Source organism: Scylla paramamosain, chromosome 16 (assembly GCF_035594125.1).
Source record: "Scylla paramamosain isolate STU-SP2022 chromosome 16, ASM3559412v1, whole genome shotgun sequence".
In the NCBI taxonomy this organism is placed as follows: Eukaryota; Metazoa; Arthropoda; class Malacostraca; order Decapoda; family Portunidae; genus Scylla; species Scylla paramamosain.
Genome location: NC_087166.1, coordinates 4212501 through 4237694, shown reverse-complemented (window position 1 = coordinate 4237694; position 25194 = coordinate 4212501). Strand labels below are relative to the sequence as shown.

Below are 25194 nucleotides of genomic sequence, written 5' to 3'. Positions count from 1 at the left end.
CCTGTTTAATATTATATCCTGAAATCAGTGAGAAAGAAAACTCAGTGTATTTGCGTTTTGAGAAGATAAAAGAATATTTGAAGCATTTAATCCGGAGTAAATCAAGGACTGAAACCTGGCATTGTTGACCCGCAGACTTTCGTATATTTTTATAATGTTTTCCTTCTTTGACAAGTCTATCATAATACTGTGGAAGTGTGGAAGAGACGGCGGTAAACTGATAGGTCAATTATGAATAAAAGCAAATTTATTATGTAAAATAGAAAAAAAAATATATGGAGGAACTGTGTGTGTGTGTGTGTGTGTGTGTTGTATTCTTCCTTATGAATTTACCTCACGCACATATCGATCACATAACGTATACATTTATTCAAGCAGTAAGTATTAAGAATATTTCCCTTATTTAGTGGATGAAAGTGAAAGCTCGTACCTCGATGGCACTTCCCCCCTCCCACAATTTTGCCACACATGGTCCCTTTTCCACCTTTTCTTTCTCTCCCTATCGACCTTTATCGCGTCCTCTTCTACCTCACTCCTTTCTCCTCCTTCCCCCTTCCTCCATCTCCTCTATCTTCCTTATCTTCATTTCCTCTTCTTCCTCCTCCTCCTCCACTTACTTCTCCTCTTATTTTTCCTCTTACTTTTCCTTTTCTTTTCTTCTTCCTCCCAACCTTCCTCCTTACTTTACTCTGGATCCCTCTTCACTCCTTTCCTAGTTCTTGTTCCTCCTCCTCTTCATGTTCCTCCTCCTCTTGCACTTACGAATAAATACTAAAACCGCCAAAAGAATGCCAAGAACGAGTGGTTTGCCTGTTATCATGACCCGCCACTCTCCATCCATTCTGGTATTTTTACAAGACCCTAATTTTTACAACGTTCTAAGATGCATTCATCGCTTTCTACATCCCGGAAGGCATTTTAGACCCCCCTCTCTTCTTCCATCCTTCCCTCCCTACATCCCTCTCTTCCTCCATCTCTCCCTCCCTCCCTCCATCCCTCCATCTCCCCTCAGTGACGTAAATAAGAGAGGCACTAAAGAAAATAGGCCGTGTGTCTGAGGGGAGACTTTGCCGCTAGGCCCATCGGCTCCTCACGCCCTTCCCTCGTAAAGGCCAAACCCCCACGGCAGGCTGGCGGCGGGAGGCTGAGGAGGAGGAGGAGGAGGAGGAGGAGGAGGAGGAGGAGGAGGAGGAGGAGGAGAAGGAGGAGGAGGAGGAGGAGGAGGAGGAGGCCATTTGTGATATCTTGAATGTTTTTTTAGGTATTCGGTTTTCTTGGGCATAAATAATAACAACAGAAACAATGATAATAAAATAAATATAATACTGGTAATAATAATGGTAACAACAACAACAACAACAACAACAACAACAACAACAACAATAATAATAATAATAATAATAATAATAATAATAATAATAATAATAAATTCAAGTATCTGATAATTCTCCTTATATCTCATTAAACAAATAAATAAATACATGAAAGAATGCATAAGCGAATAAATGTAAGAATCCATTAAAAAAAAAAAAAAACAACTTTCATTTAGTATAAAAACACGAGGTGGTTGTGTGGCTTGAATCTGAGGCTCCAGGAGGGTGAGCGAGTCGTGTGTGGAGGGAGAGCAACACACATCACGTGGCGAGGGAGACTTGTTGTGAAGGGCGTGACGGTCCGTCCTGTGAGGGAGCCAAAGGAGGGAACCACTCCGCTCCACCAACACCAATGAGAAGAACCGAGTCTTACGCACACAAGGGAAAATATACAGTAATTACAGAATGTACCATAGGCTTTGAGAATATTGCGTTTAAATTTTTATAACCTCGACTAAAGCACGAAAATATAAATCAACAGAGGTACAAAACTGGATTATGAGTACAAAGAAAAAAAGATATAGAAGCTAAGTAAGGGAGTTTTTTCCCCTCACAATTTACCAACATCATTTAACACTTTTCATTACCCTGATATTAATGAAAAAAAAAAATAAATAAATAATAATAATAATAATACTCTACAGCAAACCGGAAAATAAATGTAAAACGAAGCCACGAAAACGAGAAGACTCCCTTGAATACACCATTAGGGAACAAAGAAGAACACGAACAAAGACCAAGTAAACTTAATAAAATCCTATTCTCACTTGACCTTCGGGAGGAGAAGCAAAGAAAGAGAGAGGTGACGCAGTTAAAGTGTCGGTCTTCATTCTTGGGTATCTGTTCTGCCTCACCTTTGCTCCACTACGGCCAATAAAGTTGAATTGGGGCGTTTGCGAGTACGGTGTTACTTCGTCAGTGTTTAATGTGCCGGCCAGGACGCGCCTCGCAGTCAATAAAGGCCTCGATGACAACCCCGACCAGAGCCACCTTTGAGAAGCTTCCACTGCCTCCTCCACCTTAATGACTGTGAGAAGAGCAGGAGGAGGAGGAGGAGGAGGAGGAGGAGGAGGAGGAGGAGCACATGTGAAAGGAGTGAACCTAATTACATCCCTAAAACATGAATAGCAAGAACATATTGTGAGTTACATAAATATTTTCAGAACAGTCATTTCAACATATTGTCTTTCTTTTCAGGTAAGGTACCAATCACATTTGGCACTTCCTACTGACTTCCCATACTTCAGAGCAAGGTAAGTATTCTGTTCTTGAAACCTTCGTCGTAAATGTGTATGGCATCTTCTTGAACTCATTTTTCGCATCCACGTGTCATGTTTTCTTTACTCACTGTTTCTCAGCCTCGTGAAGCAAAGCCACTTGGAAGAGTCTATCATATGTCAACCCTCTCCCTGAATCTCCCTCTGTAATTTTCAAACTTTTTTATTCAACTATAATTTACATTTTTAACCGGTTATACCTTCAGGAAGCAGGTATGAAATTACAAAGCTACATGTCATGTTACTTAACACATTCAAGGAGAGCATACTGGAATTTTTTTTTATTCTGCAATGTTCTCATTATCATTTCTTTATCTTTCACTCTGCGTATATCTGAAATATTCAGATTCACAGTTTAGCAAGAGTAGGCTGAGCCATTAAATAGGCAACATCTTTAGTTCCAAACGGAGTATACTTTCACTTCCCTTCCCACAGTAAAGAGGCAAGTTTTCTTTGTCATGCCACCCGACGCCATGCTCCTTTATGAGGCTTTAGCCTTTTACTGGAATGTGACACTTGCTCCTTCACAACATTCCATGCAGCGTCCTTTCCTAAAATCCTCACTTTCCTCTCACCAACACTCAAGCTCAAATCTATGACCCCAAACAACATTCCTCTCCTTCCCTCCCTAATTCGACAAGGCCTCCACGCCCACCATCACTCCTCACCTCCACGTCCCCTCTGGGCTTAGTTTTCCTCCCAAACTTGGGGACAACGAAGGCCTTCAGCTCACCCTTGTTTACCCTCGCTGATATTAAGCTCGGCCTGCCATCGGGACTGTTGACATGCTGGGCACCGCAACACACCCCCTGTTCTTTCTCCCTGTTTTACTCTTTCCTCCACCTCCCTTCTTCCTTCACTCTGGCTGGGTCGCTCGAAGGATTCTCAGCCGTAAACGAGACTCGAAACGCCGCTGACTTGGCTTGCAAAACATTCGCGTTCATAAGAAGGCAAAAGAGTTGATTGAGTTACAGTCATTTAATGTTCTCTTAAAAAGCAGTAAAACCTGTGTCGAGTGCACATAAACCTTAGAACCGAACAATGGAACACTCCCACGTTTCTCTAATCTATTCCTGAACTCTTCCGCGTTTCTGTAATCAGTTTGGTCTCTAATGGATGAGTTTCCTTGTCTTCTTCAGCGATCGACTCCGCCACTCCATGAGGTCAAGATGCTCAGGAAAGGAGTTGCTACAATAGTCTATAAAAAAAAAAATGTTTGTGCTACATGCGCATATACTAACTCCTGACATTATCTGCTGAAAGTAAATCCATTTTTCTTACATTCTGTTCACATACAGATAACAAAAAATTATACCTGGATCTTCACGCAACGGACACTCTGAAGAACAACAATAGCCATACAGATATCATGTTTTCAGAACGGTCTTAGCATCATAACCCTAACGTTCTCTTCCTCCTTCATGTTTCGCTGCTCCCTAAGTATATCTCTCTCTTCCAATTCCCCCTTCTTAATACCGTACAACAAGGCCCCCAAGACACGGTTAAGACGATGTATAGATGCGTAATACAACAAACTACTTGGGTTTTGTGTCTCCTCGGCCTTCCTTCCTGCATCTGATTATAAGAATTGGCCGCCACACCATCCAAGGCTTTCGATTGCCCCACTTTATCGAGACACAGCGAGTCCGATCCAGAGTGTTGTCCCCAATAAATACTATAGCGATTCTCTCTTTAGGCCTTCGTGATCTTCTCTGCTAGTCTCATCAGCTGGTCAAACTGGTCACTCTACTTATTTACTGGATCTTGCGATCTGCTTCCAAAGAGAGCTATGCAATGATATATGCTACATGGAGTTTAGAACATTTCTCCAAAACAGAATAATTCCACGTCTATTTCGCAATATTCTATACCTACACCAGCATAAGATTAAACAAGAGAAACACACACACAGTACTTTTGTTTCATAATTCACTTAGTAAGGGACATTTTCATAATAAAAGCCTAAGACAAGGAAAAGACCGCACGAATCTTTCTTACAAGTCTCTTCAAGGCTGCCAGTCTTCCACTTCCACCTCCGAGGTCACCACCACTGAGGCTCGCTTCACACCTGCAACAGCAACAATTGATTTCATTGACAAGATTTGTGGTCGCAATGTGACTTTTACAGCCCCTCTTGATGATATACTGACACTGCTACACACTTCCTTTACAATTCCAGCTCCTCGTCTTCCCCTCTTCATCGTGAGCTGCCACGCCCCGCCCAGCCACTCCTTGCCTCTTTCGAAACACATTAATCTAAAAATAATAATGAAATTTTGCATCATTGTCACCGTATTACGCTCATTGCATGTTCGTACAATCAACTAAAAAGATGCGTGATGGAAGTAGTTTGCAAAATGAGAGAGGAAGGATTGCAGAGTAAAATGTTAAGGTTCTGGTTACAAGACTCAGGCAGATTGCTAAACCACAACTATACAGCCATCATCTTCCTCCTCCTCCTCTTCCTCCTCCTCCTCCTCCTCCTCCTCCTCCTCCTCCTTCTCCTCGTCTTCTTTCTTTTCCTCTTCCTCCTCTCGGCTTTGAAATTTATAGGCGTGCCGTTGACAAGAAAAACGAACCAGAACCACCATTTTTTTCTTTCAAAGCACAGTTTTACGACGACACGAAAACAATGAAATATGAAGACCAAAACACAACTATGAGAAGCTCCTCCGAATCGTTTACACAATACACAAATGTTTTAAGCAGAAAAAAAAAAAAATACAAACTGAATACCTATAAATTATTTCATCATTACACTATTACTGGTTAGTTACATGAATGCGGCGTGAGTGAGGAAGCACGTGAGGAAGGCTGCCCCATACTATAGCAATTCTTCAGCCTGGTAATTGCGACGCTCACGGTGGCCAAATAGCAGTTCAACCTCCTGCCCCGGAGTGATGGTTGGGGCTCCTCGCATCTGCCTTTGTCTTCAGTCCTGTGAGTGCTTCAGCAAGGAATGTTAAACGGCCACAAAACACCGCAGCTGCTGATTGGAAGGGAATCTTTCTGCGTTCTTCCTGCCTTGGTCTTTGAGGATTCAGAAGGAAGTTACTGCTGCGGAACGTTATGAGCAGAAGTTACTGAGGTCGGTTAATTGAAGGTTGTATTTCAAATCTCTGATAATAACATCTTGTCAGTCTCTCTCTCTCTCTCTCTCTCTCTCTCTCTCTCTCTCTCTCTCTCTCTCTCTCTCTCTCTCTCTCTCTCTCTCTCTCTCCTTCCTTACCGTATAGATATTAAGCTAGTAAAAGAAAAGGGAGGAGGAGAAAGGAGATGGAAGGGGATGGAGCAAGAAGAGAGGAAGAGAAGCAAATGTTCATAATCTCACCTCAAGAATTTTTTTCATAGTAAATAATTCAGTAACAATAACAAGCAAGAATTTCGAGTGTGACCGAATAATTTCCTACGTGGACCTGCAGCATGAAAGACCCTCAACTACTTGCCAAGAAGACGAAAAATCTACTTATTTACTGTCAGTTGCTGAGACATTCACTTGCATACCCTGAGTTGTGGTCCCTTGCTCTTCCATATCACCACCACTACCACCAGTAACTGTACGATCATCATCAGCCTCACCTCACACACCAGCATCAACACCTCACCTGTAACCATCAACAATATCTACTCTCCTCATCAGCAGCAACGCAGAAGTCACGACAACCATCACGATGCCATTTACCATACAAGTATTCACAGCCACCATTATAAGTACCGTTCTCGCAGTTATTACCCTCACTATCATTAATTTGAAGAAGAGAAAGAAGAAGAAGAAAAAGAAGAGAAGTAGAAAAGAACAAGAAAACAAGAACAATAAGAGAATAAAAAGTAAACGCTGACCATAACTGAACAGAATAGGAAAAAATAGGATAAAAAGAAGTTAACTAAAATTACAAACACGAAAACTGCTTTATAATAGAAAAAAAAAAAAAAACTTGTGATGCTTTCAGTCCCACACAAGCCCCACGTGGCACGCCTCCCTCCACGCCACGCTGGCACCCTGGCATGTAACGACAACTTCTGCCCGAGGAACAAGAAACAGCCCCCCTCGTCGTCTACTAAAAAGTGCCTCTTTATATGGAGGGCAAATCCTTGGCATCCTGGAGTGCCTCTCTTGTAACGTGACACCAGCCCTTTCCCCTCCCTTCTCCCCGGACCCTTTCCCCTCCTCCTTCTTCTCTTCCTCCTCCTATTCCTCCACTTATTTTTTCTCTTCTGCTCCTTTTTTTTCTGCAGTCTCTTCTTCCTTTTGTCCTCCTCCTCTTTCTCTTCTTCCTCCTCCTACAACTCCTTCTTCTCTTTTTCTTCACGGCCCGTTAGTATTTTTTTTTTTTTCAGGATTTAAGTAGCTCTGCATGATTCCACAGCTATGTCTTGTAATTGCATTGCATCACTTGAAAAAATGTAAATAAAACTCTTGACTCATACAATTAAAGAGAGTATGAGTAGCGAGAAAAAAAATTGGGCAGAGCAAGACGTCATGGCAATGGAGATGATTACTATAGCAGCCTCTTGAATGTACGAGAGACGAAGAAAAAATAAATGACATTCCCACAACGATACTTATTAGGGTCAGGATATTCATTAAGTTTTATGGGTTTGTTTTACTACGCACGAGTACTGATGATGCTACGGATTTGTTGAAAGACATGTGTGCGGATGTGTGTGTGTGTGTGTGTGTGTGTGTGTGTGTGTGTGTGTGTGTGTGTGTGTGTGTGTGGTGAAAGTTAAGGAGAGTGGTGAGGGAAGGAGCTGCGGTCTACCTCTCTACGGTACGAACTTAATGAACTGTATGTTACGAATCTCTCTCTCTCTCTCTCTCTCTCTCTCTCTCTCTCTCTCTCTCTCTCTCTCTCTCTCTCTCTCTCTCTCTCTCACAGCAACATCGGATCCCCTTTAGGCTTCGTCACAGCAGAGGGAAAACAGTGCCAAGCATCCCAGGTAAGTATGAGCGACTGCCTTATTACTCCACTAACATGAACGTTACGGCGATAATGATCCATTTACCGGGACTCCTTATTATGGAAGGCGTGTTAAAATGGCTGCGTTGCTTGCTGCTCCTGGACCGCCGTGTTAATCGCTCGCTGATGCCTCATGTTTGGCACTTATTAGGGGCTGCAGTGGGTGGGAGGGACGCGTCAAGGAAAGGCGTGAGACTGAATTGTGAATATTGCTCCTCATTGCCTTCCTGGTTCCTGCTTCCGTCATTAAGTCATCTTTTAGTTGTGACGTTATATCAGAATGAATTTATTATCAAAAATTGTTTCTGGTATCATGTAAAAAACTATTTAATTATGAAAATTACGAAATAAAAGCGAAAAAGAAACAGATGTGTCTAAAATTGTCAGTAATTCATTACCTACAATCATGTGTAATTCATTAATTCAGTAATTCATTACTACCAATCATGTGTCACAAATTACAGTTTGATATCAATGTATGAAGAAACTAAAACTTACTTTTATCATAGCAATATAATTATAGATAAAAATTGACAAGCATTGCTAATGTTCAGTCTACTGTTACATTTGGAACCTCCTTGATATTTTACAATCCTCGTCCTGGTCTGTTCCTTCTCCTCTTGTCCTTACCTGCCATATCCTGCCTCGCTTTCCTTAGCCCAGACCTGCCTCACTCATCCTGACTATGACTCAGCCCAGCCCGTCTCAAATCGTTAAATCATGTATCAGGGACAGTGTGCCTGTCGCTCCTCACGACTGATACTCGCAAATGACATGCAAGTAATGGCCACTGGAGAGATTTTTGCACTTAAAAAATTATCACATCTCAATTTATCAAAGAACACAGGAAGAGGCAAAGTATAAATTTGGTCTGCAAGGTGGTATGTATGAAATGTTTATAAAAGCATGATTACGAAATACACACACACACACACACACACACACACACACAAGGGGAAAACGTACTCTCATTTTTTCTTTTTTATTCTAAGTACTTTTTTTTTTTTTCATCAGCAAAATAAAGACAATATTGTGTCACGTCCTACTGAAACAGAAAGACCGGGCTGGAAGTAATCGGTTCAGATCAGGCTTTTCCTTGAGAAGACATGTCGCCAACTTTTAACTATACTCGTAATACAGTTTATGGGTAGAGGGCAGAGCTCCGGCAACAGCACTGGATTTGGCAGGCAATTAAGATATTCTGTGTTATGAAAGTAATGCACGGCTCCTCAACATAGAAAGAGGAGGAAGAAGCAAAGTATGAGGTGCCCCCGACGTGCTACTGTTAACCAAGGTGTGGGCTGTGGTGGCGGTGGCGGCGGCGGTGGACAGCCACCATACCTTCAGTGGAGATGGGAGACCCACGACCCCTGGGCAGCTAAAGAAGCAATATCTGCAGCTTGTCTCCCATTAATACAAGTTTTCAAAGACGAATGACGATTTTATTCCAAATCCTTGGCGTTTTTCCAATTTCAGTGATGAAAAGCGCACCAGCAGCAAGTTTAAAAACCTGGCAAGTGGGTGCGAGGCGTGCCAAGACCCCGCCCACCGCCAGCCACGACCACTCATTGGAGGCTCGCCCGCCGCCATATTGATTCCCCGGCGACTGCTCAGTGGGACGCAGGAACCTGCCGCTTACACTTCACAGATTTTTATAATGTATTTCTTTATGTGCCATGACAAAAATATTTCTTCTTTCCAAAAATCAATGTTCTTTCCAACATTGCATCAGACAAGGGCAGCGTGCTGGGCACTCCTCCATACAGGGCTGAGTCTGTGCCACATTCATATAAAAATTTAATTATCTGAAGCAATAGCGATAAGAAAAGCCAGACTGCACATTCTGTGTGTCTTCTCATTACTTATTCATGGTTTGAGGCGGAGAGAGACCTTGAGTCTCCAACACGTCGTACTCTCACCTATGCACGTAGAAAAATAAAAAAGTGGATCGACTACAGGTGCTTCAATTTTTGGATCATGAACCAAAACGTTTCCCGTTGGTGATGTGATGTAATTCAAAGTATGATTATATGAGTACTCATGTCTCAAGAAATGAGGTATGAAGGCCCACACAGTTTTTCATCTGCTAAGACCTCCCACCTTTCGTATAGTTTGAAAACAAGACCGATTCAGGTCATGGAGTAGCTCATCTACTTACAGGGAAAAGGCCAACAGAGAAAGAGGAAAAGTCTAGCTGGTAGACAGGACTGGATGCAGCCTAAGAGGCGTTCGGCATTTTCTTAGGGACAATTAAACTACATTGGCGGATGAACCAATGGAGAAGGGAGGCAGAGGAGGGACGCGACAGCGGCGGTGCGACCAGATACTGGCAACAGCAGCAGCAGCATCAGGGATCCCTCGTGCCAACAGCAGTGGCAGCAGCCAGTGAGGCAGCTGTGAAGCTCAGCCAGTGAGTGTGAGGCGCGTCTCCGCCATCGAGCAGGCCAGTCGTACCAGGCCCCGTCCCAGCGGCCGCCATCTTGCCTGTCGTCCTGAGGCGGCACCACTCTCCCCCAGCCTCTCTTGCAACTTGCAGCCCCGCCGGTCGTGCTCCCAGTGTGCCACACCGAACACGCCACTTCCTGTCCCGCGACCCCTGCACGGTCAGGATTATTCTCGGCTGCCGTGTCCGCGTCCTTCCCAGGTAAGGTGTTTTCCGTTGCCTTTCGCTAAGGTCGAACGACTCATCTTGTGGTCGTGCGGAGCGGCCTTTATATACCTTTTTTTCCTGAGAGGGAAGTGAAGAACTAATACAGTATAATACATGTGGAGGGTGTTGTGAAGCCAGTCTGGGCATGGTGTGGGTGAAGCATAATTATACCATGCTTTTGATGAAGACGTCATGAACGTTTGGTGTTTGTGTGAGCAGTGTACTGATGCGTGTCACTCGAGATTAGGTAATGAATGAATTCATCTTGGCCGTGATGACCCCGTTACGCACATAAAATGTGGCAGCAGCAGCATCATGACAAGTGTACTGGAGCTATAAATGTTGCTTCATTATTGTTTTGACAGTAAATCACATGTTCATGAACAATGGGCCATATATCGACTTTATGCCCATTTCCAAGGTCTCAGGTGATGGCTGGAATGGACGCGCCGCTTCCCCAGGTGATGAAAAGACCCGTGGCGTGCTGTTTCTGACTCGTGGTTCGATTTAAAAGCCATCTTGTTTTCATTAATGGTCAGTGACTCATCATTACGTCAGTGAGGCAAAAAAAAAAAAATCACTTGTTGTTAATAGTCAGTTAAATACATAACAGCATGTGATGCCTCGTAAGAGAGGCGGTGCAGAGCAGGTGTCAGGTGGAGGCATGATGCTGCCACGCCACCTCGGGTCTGTGGGAGATGGGAGATGCCCGCACGCTGGACTTGGCAGATGACGCGCCTCGTCTCTGGGCACCGAGACGCTGCTTCTCCATGAAAGGCACTGGTGTGCAAGAGAGACAGTAATCTTCGCAAAGTTTTCATGGTTATGGATTTTTTACTGTCTTGATAAAATTTCTGAAATATTTTAGGGTTGTTAAAAAATTCAGTAATGCAAGAAATACTATAAATACAGTTACTGCAATGGACACAGTATAGATTATCTTCCGGAGAAGATGAAAATACGGAGGCTGTTCAAGTGATCACATTATTTCATTAGCTACTCCTATGCATTACTAGTACTACTGCTGTTGTTCCTGCTGCTATTATTATTATCTTTATAATTATTATTATTATTATTATTATTATTATTATTATTATTATTATTATTATTATTATTATTATTTTTATTATTATTATTATTACATTATTATTATTATCATCATCATCATCATCATCATCATCATCATCATTATTATTATTATTATTATTATTATCATTATTATTATTATTATTATTATTATTATTATTATTATTATTACATGATTGCTAACACCATAATCATTAACATTGGTTATTTCTATCACATAATTCTATACAAATTTGCATACAGCATTTAGCAGACAATTATCTCTTTAAAAATTAAATTAAAATATAGTTACCTTAATGGCCTAATGGAGGGGAGACGATTGCCAGAAAAGCCTCACTGTTTCCCAGTATAAGAAAAAAAATTTTGAAGATATTTTTATTATTTTGTCTACATAGGAAGGCATGATCTCCAAAACACACACACACACACACACACACACATTTACCGTCATTAAGACACGATCACCAACACAATCACATCCGCAATAACTTCCACTACTACTACTACTACTACTACTACTACTACTATTACTCCCACTATCGCCATCCCTATCAGCACTACCACCGTCATTACCACCACTTGCACGCTATGAACACACAAAAACCATGCTTTGGCCGAATATAAAAGCATATATTTCTGTTTGGATGAAGCGACAAGGCATTAATAACACGCCGGGAGAAAGAAAATAGCAAATATCGTTGTATTCTGTACCGTTGTGCTAAGATATATCAACGTTCAGCTCTCAAAGGCTGCTGTGTGTGTGTGTGTGTGTGTGTGTGTGTGTGTGTGTGTGTGTGTGTGTGTGTGTGTGTGTGTGTGTGTGTGTGTGTGTGTGTGTGTGTGTGTGTGTGTGTTCTTTCCTAACGTGGATAGGACAGAATACCACCTCGCACGCGCGCGCGCGCACACACACACACGCACACACACACACACACACACACACACACACACACACACACACACACACACACACACACACACACACACACACACACACACACACACACACACACACACACACACACACACTCATAAGACTCATGCACTCTTAGAATTAAAAGAGAAATCGCCCCTACCGCCTCCTGACCTCTCTTCCTTCTTGAAACTTTTTTTTTTTTTTTTTTTTTTTGTCTGTGCGGAAAGCTCAAGTCGGCCAGGACCTCGAGGACCCTAAATGTTTATAGTCGTGCAATAGCTGGACGCGGCCGGAGTTGGCGGTGACCCGGGCTGCCTCTTGTCCCGCCGCCCGCTGCCTGCCGCCTCCTATCTCGCTCTCCTAAACAATAGGACACTGGTAGGCCTTTCAACCCATTTTTTGTGTCTAGTTTACAATCCAGAATCATGTAAAGAAATTCAAGGACATAGTTTTACTCTTGAACTAATTGTTGTGCTTCGGTGACAGTGTTAGCGATAATTTATGTTAGTGATTTTAGTTATCTACATCAGCGCCTCAAAACAATCCATTGATCGTGATATCAAGAAGCGAATCGTAACTGTGATCACATCTGTAGGTTTGTCTTGTTAGATGTCGGCGAGGAAGGAAGTGTACATCAGTACTGTGAGTGTATCCGGCAGAAGACAGTGTGCGCATATTCTGCACTGGTTTGTGGTGAGGAGGCCTCGCTCCAAACCACGGCCTCCCGACCTTCCCTCCCTTCTGTTCCTCCGGCAACACTATGCAAATGAAGAGGCGCCGTCTAACCCTTTCTGGCGTTTTTTCGTCAACTTTCACCTGGCTCGGTTCGTTGCGTGGTTAATCTATTTATTGCAGTTGTTTCTGAAAGCTTTTAGACCACGGCTCGGACTGAACTGTGGACATGAAAGGCGAGGCAGTTTCTGGTGGGACGGGGAAGCGGCGGCGGGTGGCGGCGGCGTAGGCAAGAGTGAGCGGGGAGATACGGCACCATGGCCAGTGATATTTCCGCTACTGTGAAAAGTTTCACACATAGAGAATTGCAAGTCAGGCTAAGAGTGTGTTTGCAGACCTGTGTGGAGAAAGATATTAATGAACGACGAAAATAAGTGAGCGCTCTGATGGAGAAGGTTCAGCTCGTGTGGGTGTCACTTGTCCTCAACTACAAAGTGAGTCTTGTCCTTCAGAGCTACTGGAGTAACAGTGCGCATAAATGTGACCACATAAAATAATTCATCACAATCGAAATTATGAGAAAATAAAAGAAACAAACGTCACATAAATTATCGAAAGAAAGGCCAGTTGGGATGGATCTGTATGAAGACTGTTGCGAAATCCGTAAGTAGTTTTCGTGAAGCTTGAAAATATAAACATATATGTTAACATTCCTCGAAAAAAAGAAATAAATATGCTCTCAATATATAAAAATAATTACATGGTGATGTAATTACGTATATCAGATACAAGAGCGAAAAAAAAAAAAAAAACAGATAACCAAAAACATCTCACATGTAACAATAATGCCTAAATGTTAATTGAACAAATGAATGAAAGGGTAAGCAGTGAATAAAAGGTTTGCTGTTTTGAAAGTGAAAATTATTTCTTATGATTGAGAAATACACTTGATACCCCACACCTCTCTCTCTCTCTCTCTCTCTCTCTCTCTCTCTCTCTCTCTCTCTCTCTCTCTCTCTCTCTCTCTCTCTCTCTCTCTCTCTCTCAAGTTGCTGGCATTATAATGTTATACAAATGCATAAAAAGAATGGAGGAGACAAGAAATAATTACACTAACATTTGCAGAGAGCAACTCAAAAGTCACTATTGAGCATTGCTGAAAATAAACATTTTTCCTAATAGAGTATCTTGACTGTGGTACTAGCAATTCTTTTTTTTTTTTCACAACAAGTAAGAAATAAAAAAATAGAGAAACACGAGGAAGAAGTACCAGAACTCTTGCTACAAAAAGAGTAAAACACTTAGTAGTAACAAAATTATTATTAGACACACACACACACACACACACACACACACACACATCCTTGGGTAGCTTATTTATCCATATGGTTGCGGGACGTCAACCAAAGCAATTTTACACAACTGATAAATAACCTCACCTTAATACTCTTACAGGAGAGAAGAAAAATAAAAAAGAAAAAAAAACTTCTACAGCATTGGACTCAGGAATTAAAAATACGAAATCTATTTCTTGTAGTGTTATATTTCGTGCGTGATTGTTAAAAGCAGTGTTCTAATTAAAATACAGACGAAAACAATATTCTTCTCTTTCTCTGCTTTTTCTATCTCTTCTACATTTTTGTCCCACACTCCTACACCCCACAGGCACAATAAACAAACAACACCTTATGCGCGTCTGCAGCAATAACGAATAAAAATTATAATCACGTAAAGAAGCGATTGTAGATGATGTAATGTACGTATTAGGTACACTACGTGGAAGACTGAAAGAAAAAAAAAAAACATATAAGAACAGAAACTTGTTTACATATCTACACCCTAATGGAAAAAATATAAGATGTCGATCCGTAGTAATAATTTCTCGATTGAATTATAAAACAAGGAATTTTTATACAAAAATAATTTTCTTCATGAATATTATTGTAAATGCATTATGAAGTACTAAGAAGAGGACAAGAAACTTTCAAGGAATATGCCAATCTTTTGCACGCATTTACGGGTATCCCTCTCTTACAACCAGCGGCTCCTTGCTGCGCTGGGGCGTCTTTGCCCGCCGCTTCACTCTATGCCACCGCCGCCGCCACTGTCTCCGCCAGCTTAACTGAATTATTGCCCATCTCGCTCAATAAATGGACGTAATCGTACTGTCTAAAGAAATGGAAAATTTCATATTATATATATATATAAAAATATCTAAAAATAATAAATAAAAAGTGGAATAAGGAACTTTAATAAATTCATCTACATATAATGTGATATTTACATAAAAACCGAGTAATGGTTTTCTTCCAAAGAAAAAAAATGTACCTGTTTTCTCTCTACATTGATACATTTGTGCTTTGTTTTCGTTTCTAGACATTTTCTTTAGATAGTTATGCGGCTTTCGCGGCGGAGGCAGCGGAACCATTACCGCCGCCGCCGGGCACACCGCCCCACGTCGCCGCCGACTACGACTTCAATTTTTCACCATCGATTTTTGCACAAAAAAAAATAATAATAGTGTGTAAACTGTATCATTCACATTAGATTTCAGTATCAAATCATGCGTACTTATCCAAAAACATTTGTGTGAGTACAGGATTTGCATGCTCTGAGTATCGTCGCAGGTATATCGCGACACACTGTTTTTTTTATAGTCTTCCTAGATGTTTATTGGATTCATTCAAACCTTTATATTCACATTCCAACGTGCAATAAATTTAAATGACTAGGCAACAACAGCAGCTGTAAGAACACCTGTGAGCGTTCAGGTGTACGTCAGTGACCAAGACTCATGCGTGCACTGAACCTCCTATATTACAATAGTTGCAACCTTTATTTTTTTTTTTTTTTAGAGAGAGAGAGAGAGAGAGAGAGAGAGAGAGAGAGAGAGAGAGAGAGAGAGAGAGAGGAGAGGAGAGAGAGAGAGAGAGAGAGAGAGAGAGAGAGAGAGAGAGAGATAATGTGTGTGTGTGTGTGTGTGTGTGTGTGTGTGTTGTGTGTGTGTGGTGTGTGTGGTGTGTGTGTGTGTGTGTGTGTGTGGTGGTGTGTGTGTGTGTGTGTGTGTAGTAGTAGTAGGTGATGATGCCTTTCAACTACTCACGCACACACACACTCACACACACACACACACCCACACACACACACACACAGAGAGAGAGAGAGAGAGAGAGAGAGAGAGAGAGAGAGAGAGAGAGAGAGAGAGAGAGAGAGAGAGAGAGAGAGAGAGAGAGAGAGAGAGAGAGAGAGAGAGAGAGAGAGAGAGAGAGAGAGAGAGAAACATTACGCAAAACAGTATTATATTTACTCACATTTTGTCGTCACTTTCACTGTGTCCACTGGGAGCCTGCAGCAGCTTGTAACTGGAAATAAATAATCTATTTTAATTAATCTTACATCTGCTCTCTTGATGGCTGCAGAAAAAAAATGTAAATATATACCTGAAAAAATACGTTTCCGCATGGATGATCCTGAGGAAGCTAGTACAAGGCAATAAAGTAAATTAATAGCCGTCATATTAAAACTATCAACAAGACGCATCACTATAAAGATGTAATAGACACACTTCCTGCTTATTTTTATTTTCTTTTTTAATCTTATTGTTTACACTAACAATTATGTACTAAATATCAACACGAAGGCTTCCTAGCATGACGTTTATCCCAATAGCCATGAAGCACTGCACAGGTCACCATCAATTATCACATGCTCAGTGACACGCATGACTGATCCGGCAGGCAATTAACCGTTGAATCTTCTTAACTGATCCACATTTTATGACCCTCAGTGAAATATTTGTAACATGCAACATTGAGATCATATTCATAACTTGAGTATCAATAATTCACCTAATTTGTCTTGCATGGAAACAGCAAAACATGGGAAGTGTGTTTGCATGAAAAAGATAATAAAATATAATAATCAAATAATTGAAATGTTAGCCTCTCTGTTCTTGTTCGTCCAAGCCCTGATACTGCTCATGCCTTCGTCAGCAGCCGGCCCATCGGTTACCTCCACTATATTCCTGTTTGAGAGAATTCTTCGTAGAGCATCAAGCGAGCCTATCCTGCACGCTCCAGTCTGCTAATCTGCTTTCCTCTCCTCCTGAAGCTACTCACTGGCATTTTTTTGTTTCTCTATAGTGAAGGTGATGCGTGAGTGTGTGATTAATTTGGTTGCGTAAGAAAATTTATCAGCATGAAACGATTCAACTCCGACATCTCTGTACATCTTCATCCAGCCATTTTAAAGTTCACCAGCTATCTCGTTTTCTTTGTCAGGTTTACGGTCACCAATGCTGAAATGTATAAATACGATTCTCGCAGAAGCTTTGCCTAACGAGTATCTAAATGGTGTAGCAACCATGAATTAAGCCTACGTGACGAGAAAAAAAAAGTATTATTTTTATATATGTAAAACAAGTAAAAAAAGGCAACCGAAGGTGAATAAAGTGAGTTCGCACGGCTAACCCATTAATTTCACCGGGCCAGCCCCACGTCACGTCCTCGACCAATCACAGCCCAGGCGCCCGGCTCAGGAAGGAATGGCCGCCGAGCAGGAAACATTTTCATTTTGTTACATACGTTTCATTTTTGGTTGGCTGAGGGTAGAGTGGAGGAGCGTCACCCCACCCACGGACACCTCCTCACCTTCCTCCTCACACTATGTCGGTGAATCCCTTGGGCGTTTCATGAACGACTGAATATTGACTGGATGTAATACCCTTGTTTACACATTACAAGCGGCTTCTACCAACTGCCAGACGAGACTGCGCAAACGCCCAATGGACACTCACCGCGCATATGCCTTCAAATCTACTTCATTCGAATATCTTGATAAGGCATGGGATGGTTAGTTGTCTTCCTTCCTCTGTCCTTTACTAAACACTGTACCTTTATAAAGCTTGCGGTGGGTTACTAATACACGAGAAATAAAACCGAGCAAAGATAAGGACTGAACTATGACGTGGTTCATGTTGTCAGGTTTTCATTACAGGTTTCGGATGAGGTTAGCAGAGGAGGCTGGGATCAATAGGAGGATGTTTGGGAGGATAAGAATAACATTATTTAAAATTCATGGGAAAGCTTTCTGAGAAAAATCCAATTCCTGAAAATAGACACTAAAGTTTTAAGAGCCCCCGATGACTCCTTGTCTGAGACTTTTCGTAGGAAAGTTTGCCAGGGTGACGCCGAGCCTCCGATGGTGGAGATTGGCAGCGGCTGATCCTCCTCCACCCACCCGCCCACCCACCTACCAGCCAACCCACCCACCCATCCAACACCCGTCTGCCCACCACCACGACCCACCCACACTGCTGTTTCGCTGTTTCTACCTCCAAACATACAACTTTCTCAGCAGTTGCCTTTGTAATGGCGGGTTTAGTAACAGAAGTATTTTACTACCAAGCTTTTTCATCATTACATCCGGGGGGAGGGGACGATGAAGTTTTGTTGGAAAATGTAGGGTGTGAAACTTCTCGTATAATTATACATTTTGCGATTAATGTGTCATAACAAGGCTCACGAAAACCCAATAGTGCTATCTTATTCACTTTCATTCCTTATATAATCTCGTTAATGTCGGAAAGGATTAGCAACACATAAATGCAAGATGTTAAACATATGCTGATTTATCAAGTGTGTGTGTGTGTGTGTGTGTGTGTGTGTGTGTGTGTGTGTGGTAAGCATCCTTCAATACTAGTAGACTGTTTGAAGAACGTGAGAGTTAAGAGCAAGATCTCTCTCTCTCTCTCTCTCTCTCTCTCTCTCTCTCTCTCTCTCTCTCTCTCTCTGTCTATCTCTAATCCCCATATTTACTTCTAATAGCGTTTGTGTCACTCTAATCAACCGAAAGTCTGAGGGCGACGAAAAAGGTTTCAGATCATAAAGATTAACGGACTGGATGGGCGGAGTTCAGTGTAATCAGTAAAGTGACTCCTGCCTACAACCCATTACACATTACCGGTAATTGTCGATAAAGTTTCAGATATACTTTTAGATGAGAACTCATAGGCCTGTTACTTGATCTCTCTCTCTCTCTCTCTCTCTCTCTCTCTCTCTCTCTCTCTCTCTCTCTCTCTCTTACAGTGCATGATGTCAGTAGCCTATAGAAGTTTATCCTCTGTTTTACGCTGTTTCCTGAAGACAAATAATGACCTGATTAAAAGAACAGACTTGATTACATCGCATTTCATTCTAAGGTGCTGTGACTGTTGAAAATGTAGCTACTTAAGGGATACTATACTAAAGTGTGCACGTAACTCCTGGCGCCTCTGAGGTTATTTAGGACAATTTCCACTCCAAAGAGAAGCCGAGGCAGGATTCTTCGGGTTGAGCAATAGGTTATCACTGGCTTTCGTTCGCCATCTTAAACTTCGGCAACGGTTCCAGGGGCGGGAGGAGCTCCAGCCCCCTCGCTTCCCATTTTCTCTTATACAGCATGTGACTTCCAGGACGGGGAGATCGGGGCCCTCAAGTCTCCGCTGGCGGGTGTGAGTTGGTGGTCTTCCTTGTTGTAGGTTCTCGTCTCTCCTCTTCCGTAGTGTTGGTGGCTTGCTGGATGAAGTAGAGCAATGATTGATGTAGTTAATCCCTTCCTTTGGCTGTAGTGTAGATTACTGAATAAACTGTCGGGTGTGTTATCGGTGTGATGATAATCAAGCTCACAGAGACTGATTTGCAATTAAATAAAACTTTACCGCGCTTGTTTGGAGTGATATGATTCTTCATGCGATGGAAGAAACGCCGGCACCGCTATTCTTAAAATTCTAATTTGGCAAAAAAACTATGTATTTTCTGTTATGGAGAATACAATGGTATACATACAAGGTACTGCACCATCAGCGGCAAAGTAAAGCTGGTGACCGTCCATTTTCATCTTATTTTTGGCTTTCTTTTTTGTGTCAAACTGTCATCGTTGCTGTTCAGTTAGTCGTCAGAGGCAAGGGGACTGAGAGTGATGGAGATGTGTCAGTCACTGCATCTGTTACCTGAGACGAAAGTTAAAATATTTGCGCAAAATTACACCAACAAAGCCTCGCTATGTACTGAAATCTTTAGCTTCCAAAAATAATAGCGCAAATTCTGCCGAGTATATTTTCTCTAGATGCGCTACCGTGATGCCATGGCGGCGGGGACACGGACGGGGCGATGGGAATAGCGGCGGAGTCTGAACACCTGACGCCGCCGCCTGGCAAGCCTTAGCATTTCGATCTTATAAAGCCGCTTGAATCTTCGGATTTGTCACTAACGAAAGCCGCATTAAGCCACGCTCAACCCTAACTGCTGTCTCTCAGACTTAACGTGCCGTATATAATTCTTAGCTTCTCCTGGGTTTCGGGGAAGCCCCTTCTGCGGACCTGCAGGGTGGGCCGCGGTAAGGGTGGCCGTCATTTTCTTCGCCGCAACTCCGGTTCTTTGGATGGGAAAAATATGCAGCGGTTGCGTTGTTCATGCAAATTATCAATGTAACTTGCATGAAAGCAAAATACTGTTTTTTGTTTTGTTTAACCAGCCAGTGTTAAAACTCTTAGTAGTGTTTTATTTTACAAGATAACCGGGTACTCCATACTTCCAGCTTATCTATGCATCTCACCAAGTCCAGCTCAGTGTGAACAGAAACCTCTCGTAAAGTAAAAGGATAGAAGATTGCCTTTGGAAAATTTCTTCTCTCTCTCTCTCTCTCTCTCTCTCTCTCTCTCTCTCTCTCTCTCTCTCTCTCTCTCTCTCTCTCTCTCTCTCTCTCTCTCTCTCTCTCTCTCTCTCTCTCTCTCTCTCTCTGTCTCGTAGATAAAGAAAAGTGGTCGGCAACACTGATATTATAAGAAACAAAAAATGCCTGACTATGAAATACAAAAATCTGGAAAGACTTGATATTTGCTATCTGGCAAAATATGCACCATCACTCTAAACACAAACATATTCAACAATTATATCACGAACTCTGTGTAATGAATGTTCGGTGGAGCGTCTCTTTATCCGGTTACAGAGCCCCGACATTTTCTTGGTATCTTGGTCGTGCGGCGCATGAGGCAATGGGACGAACCTATGGGCCTTGGCTTGTAATCTTAGCAGAGACCTACTTGTCCTTCGGCTTCAGAATTGTGGTCACGTTTTTCATATTCTTCTGTAGGCTTCCCTGTGGCTCGATCTGTATTCCTGGCTCGATTAGTGTTTCTGGAAAGTCAGTTTTCTGTGTGGGTCTTTTCATCTCCCTCCACTTCTCTCTCTCTTCAGTCCCCCACTGTAATTTTGTTTGTAAGGTTTTGATGGTTTAATTTATTGCTTGTTATATTTTGTTCTCTGAATAATTTATTTATTTTTTTTTAATGTAAAGTTTCATTTTTCATATTAGAAAGAAAAATCTTACAAAAACTGGAGTTCACAATACCTTTCCTCCTCCTCCTTGGCATTCCCTCTCCTCGCCTTTCATGTTGATTTGGTTCCTGTCGGGTACGCGAGGGAAAAGGAACGGAAAAGGAGAGTACTGCACCCCCAAAAACCCTCCACCCATTCCATGTTCGCGGCAGTAGACAGAGAGGGAGCTGGCAGTCTCCTCGACTCTGAGGACATCGCCAACGGCTCTCTTTAATTAGATTTCGCGTTCTGGGGAAGATTTCGCTGTGGAAGGCTAATCTCGACCTTCTCACAGTCCTCAAAAGAGTCTTTGTCGACATTATCCTTTTATTTGCAGCCTCAGATCCATTAGAGAAACCGTTTTTTCTCTCTCCATTTGGTGAATCGATTGAACAAGTTCCTTTTAGTGGAGGATAAAAATCGTGTTCGTTTAGTCCACTTGTCTTGCGTTTGTTGCTGCCGTCCACCAGGCGTTTGTGTGACTTCGTGCAACACATCAGCTCACACATTCTGCCTTTGTTTCACAAACTTATGCCTGCACAAAAGAAAATTATATATATATATATATATATATATATATATATATATATATATATATATATATATATATATATATATATATATATATATATATATATATATATATATATATATATATATATATATATATATATATATATATATATATATATATATATATATATATATATATATATATATATATATATATATATATATATATGCATAATGTGGACAATTGCCTAATGTGAACATTAGGCAGAAAATTGCCTAATGTGTACATCAAGCAAGTAGGTTGCGTAAAGTTTACAAATTGTTAACATTAGGCAAAAAATGCCTATTGTTCAAATTATGCAGCTCAATTTTGCCCAATGTGAATAAGGAAAACATAATTAATTAATGCAATATTAGTATAAGTAAAATAGGTCAATCGATCTCAGGGTTCAGTTGAGTCCAATCACAAATTTTTGCATGATCTGCCTGGGTGACAGCGCGAGTTGCATTTAATTTCTTTTCTTAGGCAGCTGCACCTTCCTGATGTACATTGAGTAGTACATTGACACTTTGTATAACCTTGCCCACCAGTGGCTCTTGCTGTTGCTGTTCTCATCGATAGGCAGATATCAGGAACCTCTTCAGACTTTATAAGGGTCTGTTTGATCCCACTTAGGTCAGCTGGTGTAAATTTTGTTCTAATAATAACCTAACCTAACCTAACCTAACCTAACCTAACCTAACCTAACCTAACCTAACCTAACCTAACCTAACCTAACCTAACCTAACCTAACCTAACCTAACCTAACTATAACAGACCCAAAGTTTCGAACAACATTCGAACAAAACTGTAGACACTGGTTTGTCATTCAATTCACATTAGGCAAAATACCCTTGCCTAATTTGAAAATCATGCCTAAAGTGGACATTAAGCAAGTAAGTTGCCTATTGTCAACATCGTGCAAACAAATTGCCTAATATGAAGATTAGGCAATTTCACTGCCTAATGTTCACATTAGGCAATTATCCACATTATGCGTGACATATATATATATATATATATATATATATATATATATATATATATATATATATATATATATATATATATATATATATATATATATATATATATATATATATATATATATATATATATATATATATATATATATATATATATACACACACAATTTGTTATTAATGTGGGGTCTCTGCTTTAGCGGTGCTTTTAGTTTCATCCTTCCTTACGCTGCCATTTGCTGGTGGTCACCTTGTTGCCAGGCAATGCTTGCTGGTGTAATTGGGCGTCTACGTTCCCAGCATCCTGTTCCTCCAAGGAACCTCACACTTGTTCTCCCCCTTCGGGCTCTACATCTTTTGTATCTTAACGACGACTTAATGTCTCGCTCATATGCCGAGCACTTGGTTACATATTATTTACATATTCCTGTGTTAGTTCATACATGCATATGTGCTGCCAAGCCAAGCCCATATGAATATTTATGATTTGTTTTATCATAAAACTCGACTTTATAGCGTGTTTTCAACGATTTATTTCTACCATTTTGTAGAGTTATTCGTATAGCGAGCATAAATAAAATAAATTCAAGATTAATCTCCATACTTGCGAGCAAGGTTGTGTGCCACTGACCTACGTAAGAATCATTTTAGACCAGATGAAAAAAAAAAAAAAAGAAGGGAAATGAGGCATAAATTACGAGCAAGTTTTCATGTTTCAGTACACGAACGTCAGCTTATGAGAGACAAACTGAAAACATATATTGAATGGAAGCCACAACACAAACAGAAGCAGCGAGGCAACGTCCTGCATCTCCGGCGACTTTGTCTTTGACGTTCCCCCGATCACCGCACAAAATTCTGGGGAAATCTTTCCTTAAGCCATCCCTTTCCCTGCGCCCCTGTCAAGTTTTGTCCCCTCCCTGCCACGCCCTGGGCCTGCCCGCCTAATGCTCCCTCGGTTTACAGGCCGCTCGGATCTGCAGACCAATTTCTTTGATTGGGTTCTGCAATCGGTCTCGTCGACATCAGAGTTGTGGACCAAATGCTAATTTATGCCGACGTGCGCACAGAGAAGAATCAGAGGAATCAGAGAGAAGAGAGAGGGCGAGCCGGAGGAAAATGAGGGAAGGGGAAAAAGACAGAATGGTAAAAAAGATGGTGACAAAAAAAGAAAAAAAAATATACAGGAAAGGAGGAACTTACGTGTGGAGATGAGAGTGAAACTAAAATGAACATGGGAGAAACAAAACAAAGGAAATGGTGAGGAGGAACAGTGGTTTTATTGTAAAACACTGCTTTTGAAGGTGAATCGTCCCACAACAATACCCACTTGCATATAAAAAGCTACAGATGAAATACAATTATCTTTCATCTAAATAATTTCGTCAACAAAGCATAATGAAGCATATGGTCTTTTCTATTTTTTGCAGGAGTTATCGACCTTTGAGACGCCACACATTCCTCCACACCTCCCCTTAGTCCCTAAAATCCGGGGGTCTTCATCACCCTTAATAAAATCCATAGTCTCTCACAGCCTCAGCCTCGCCCCTCTTCCGCCATTAAGCTACTGCCCCTTAATAAATATCCTGGTGCCTCGTCTCTCCTTCGTTATCTCCTGCGGCATAGCTAACCTGCAGGCCATCAGTGTGCCCTCCGAGTCGTCTCATTTCCGGCCCGACTTCCGACCAGATGTAATTTCCTTTTCAGTGACGGTGGTGGTTTAGGTAATGGTGATGGTGGTGGTCATGGTAATGGTAATGGTGGTGGTAATGGTGATGGTGATGGTGGTGGTAATGGGGATGGTAATGGTGATGGTAATGGTGATGGTGGTGCTAATGGGGATGGTGATGGTGGTGGTGGTGTTAATGGTGGTGGTAATGATGATGGTGATGGTGGTGATGGTGGTAATGGTTGGGATGATGGTGGTAAGAGTATGATTAATAATGAAGATGTTGGAATATTAGTAAAATTTCAAACGTATCATATTTTCTCTGTCAATCTTTCCATTATATTCATGTACTTTTTTTTTTTCCCACTTCTCAAGTTTGGTGTTTTCTTTCACCTGAAATTCTTTGTTCAGCTGTTTCTGCCACTGAATTTTCTTTTATACTTATGTTCCTTCGCTCAAATAAGAGGAAAGACAAACTCCACTAGTAGCAATTCACTAGCATGCCCCCCTCAAAAAAAAAAAAAAAAATCGAACTCAATCAATGCCGGGGCACTTCACTCCACCAAAGAACAAGGGAGGAAAAAAAAAAGAGGAAAAAGAACAGCGAGGGGGCCTCAGCATTAGGCCTAACCCCGCCTGCCTCCTCTCAATTCCCAGCGGGAGAGGCTCTTGTTCTTTCTTTTTTAGTGGCACTCACCCA

At 41.6% G+C, this 25194-nt stretch overlaps 1 protein-coding gene and 1 long non-coding RNA gene across 2 annotated transcripts in view; one reads left to right on the top strand and one right to left on the bottom strand.

Annotated features, from left to right (window-relative positions):
* Positions 1-10028: 10028 nt before the first annotated feature.
* Positions 10029-25194, top strand: part of LOC135107901 (homeobox protein abdominal-B-like) — a 123471-nt gene continuing 108305 nt past the window's right edge. The window contains exon 1 of the mRNA XM_064018274.1: positions 10029-10255. The gene's annotated coding sequence lies outside the window, so the exon portion shown is untranslated. The remainder of the gene's footprint in view (positions 10256-25194) is intronic.
* On the bottom strand, positions 14466-17760 carry LOC135107902 (uncharacterized). The gene is made up of 3 exons (XR_010272047.1): positions 17585-17760; positions 16247-16297; positions 14466-15104 (listed from the first exon to the last, which is right to left on the bottom strand). It is a non-coding gene; the product is annotated as an uncharacterized LOC135107902 (long non-coding RNA).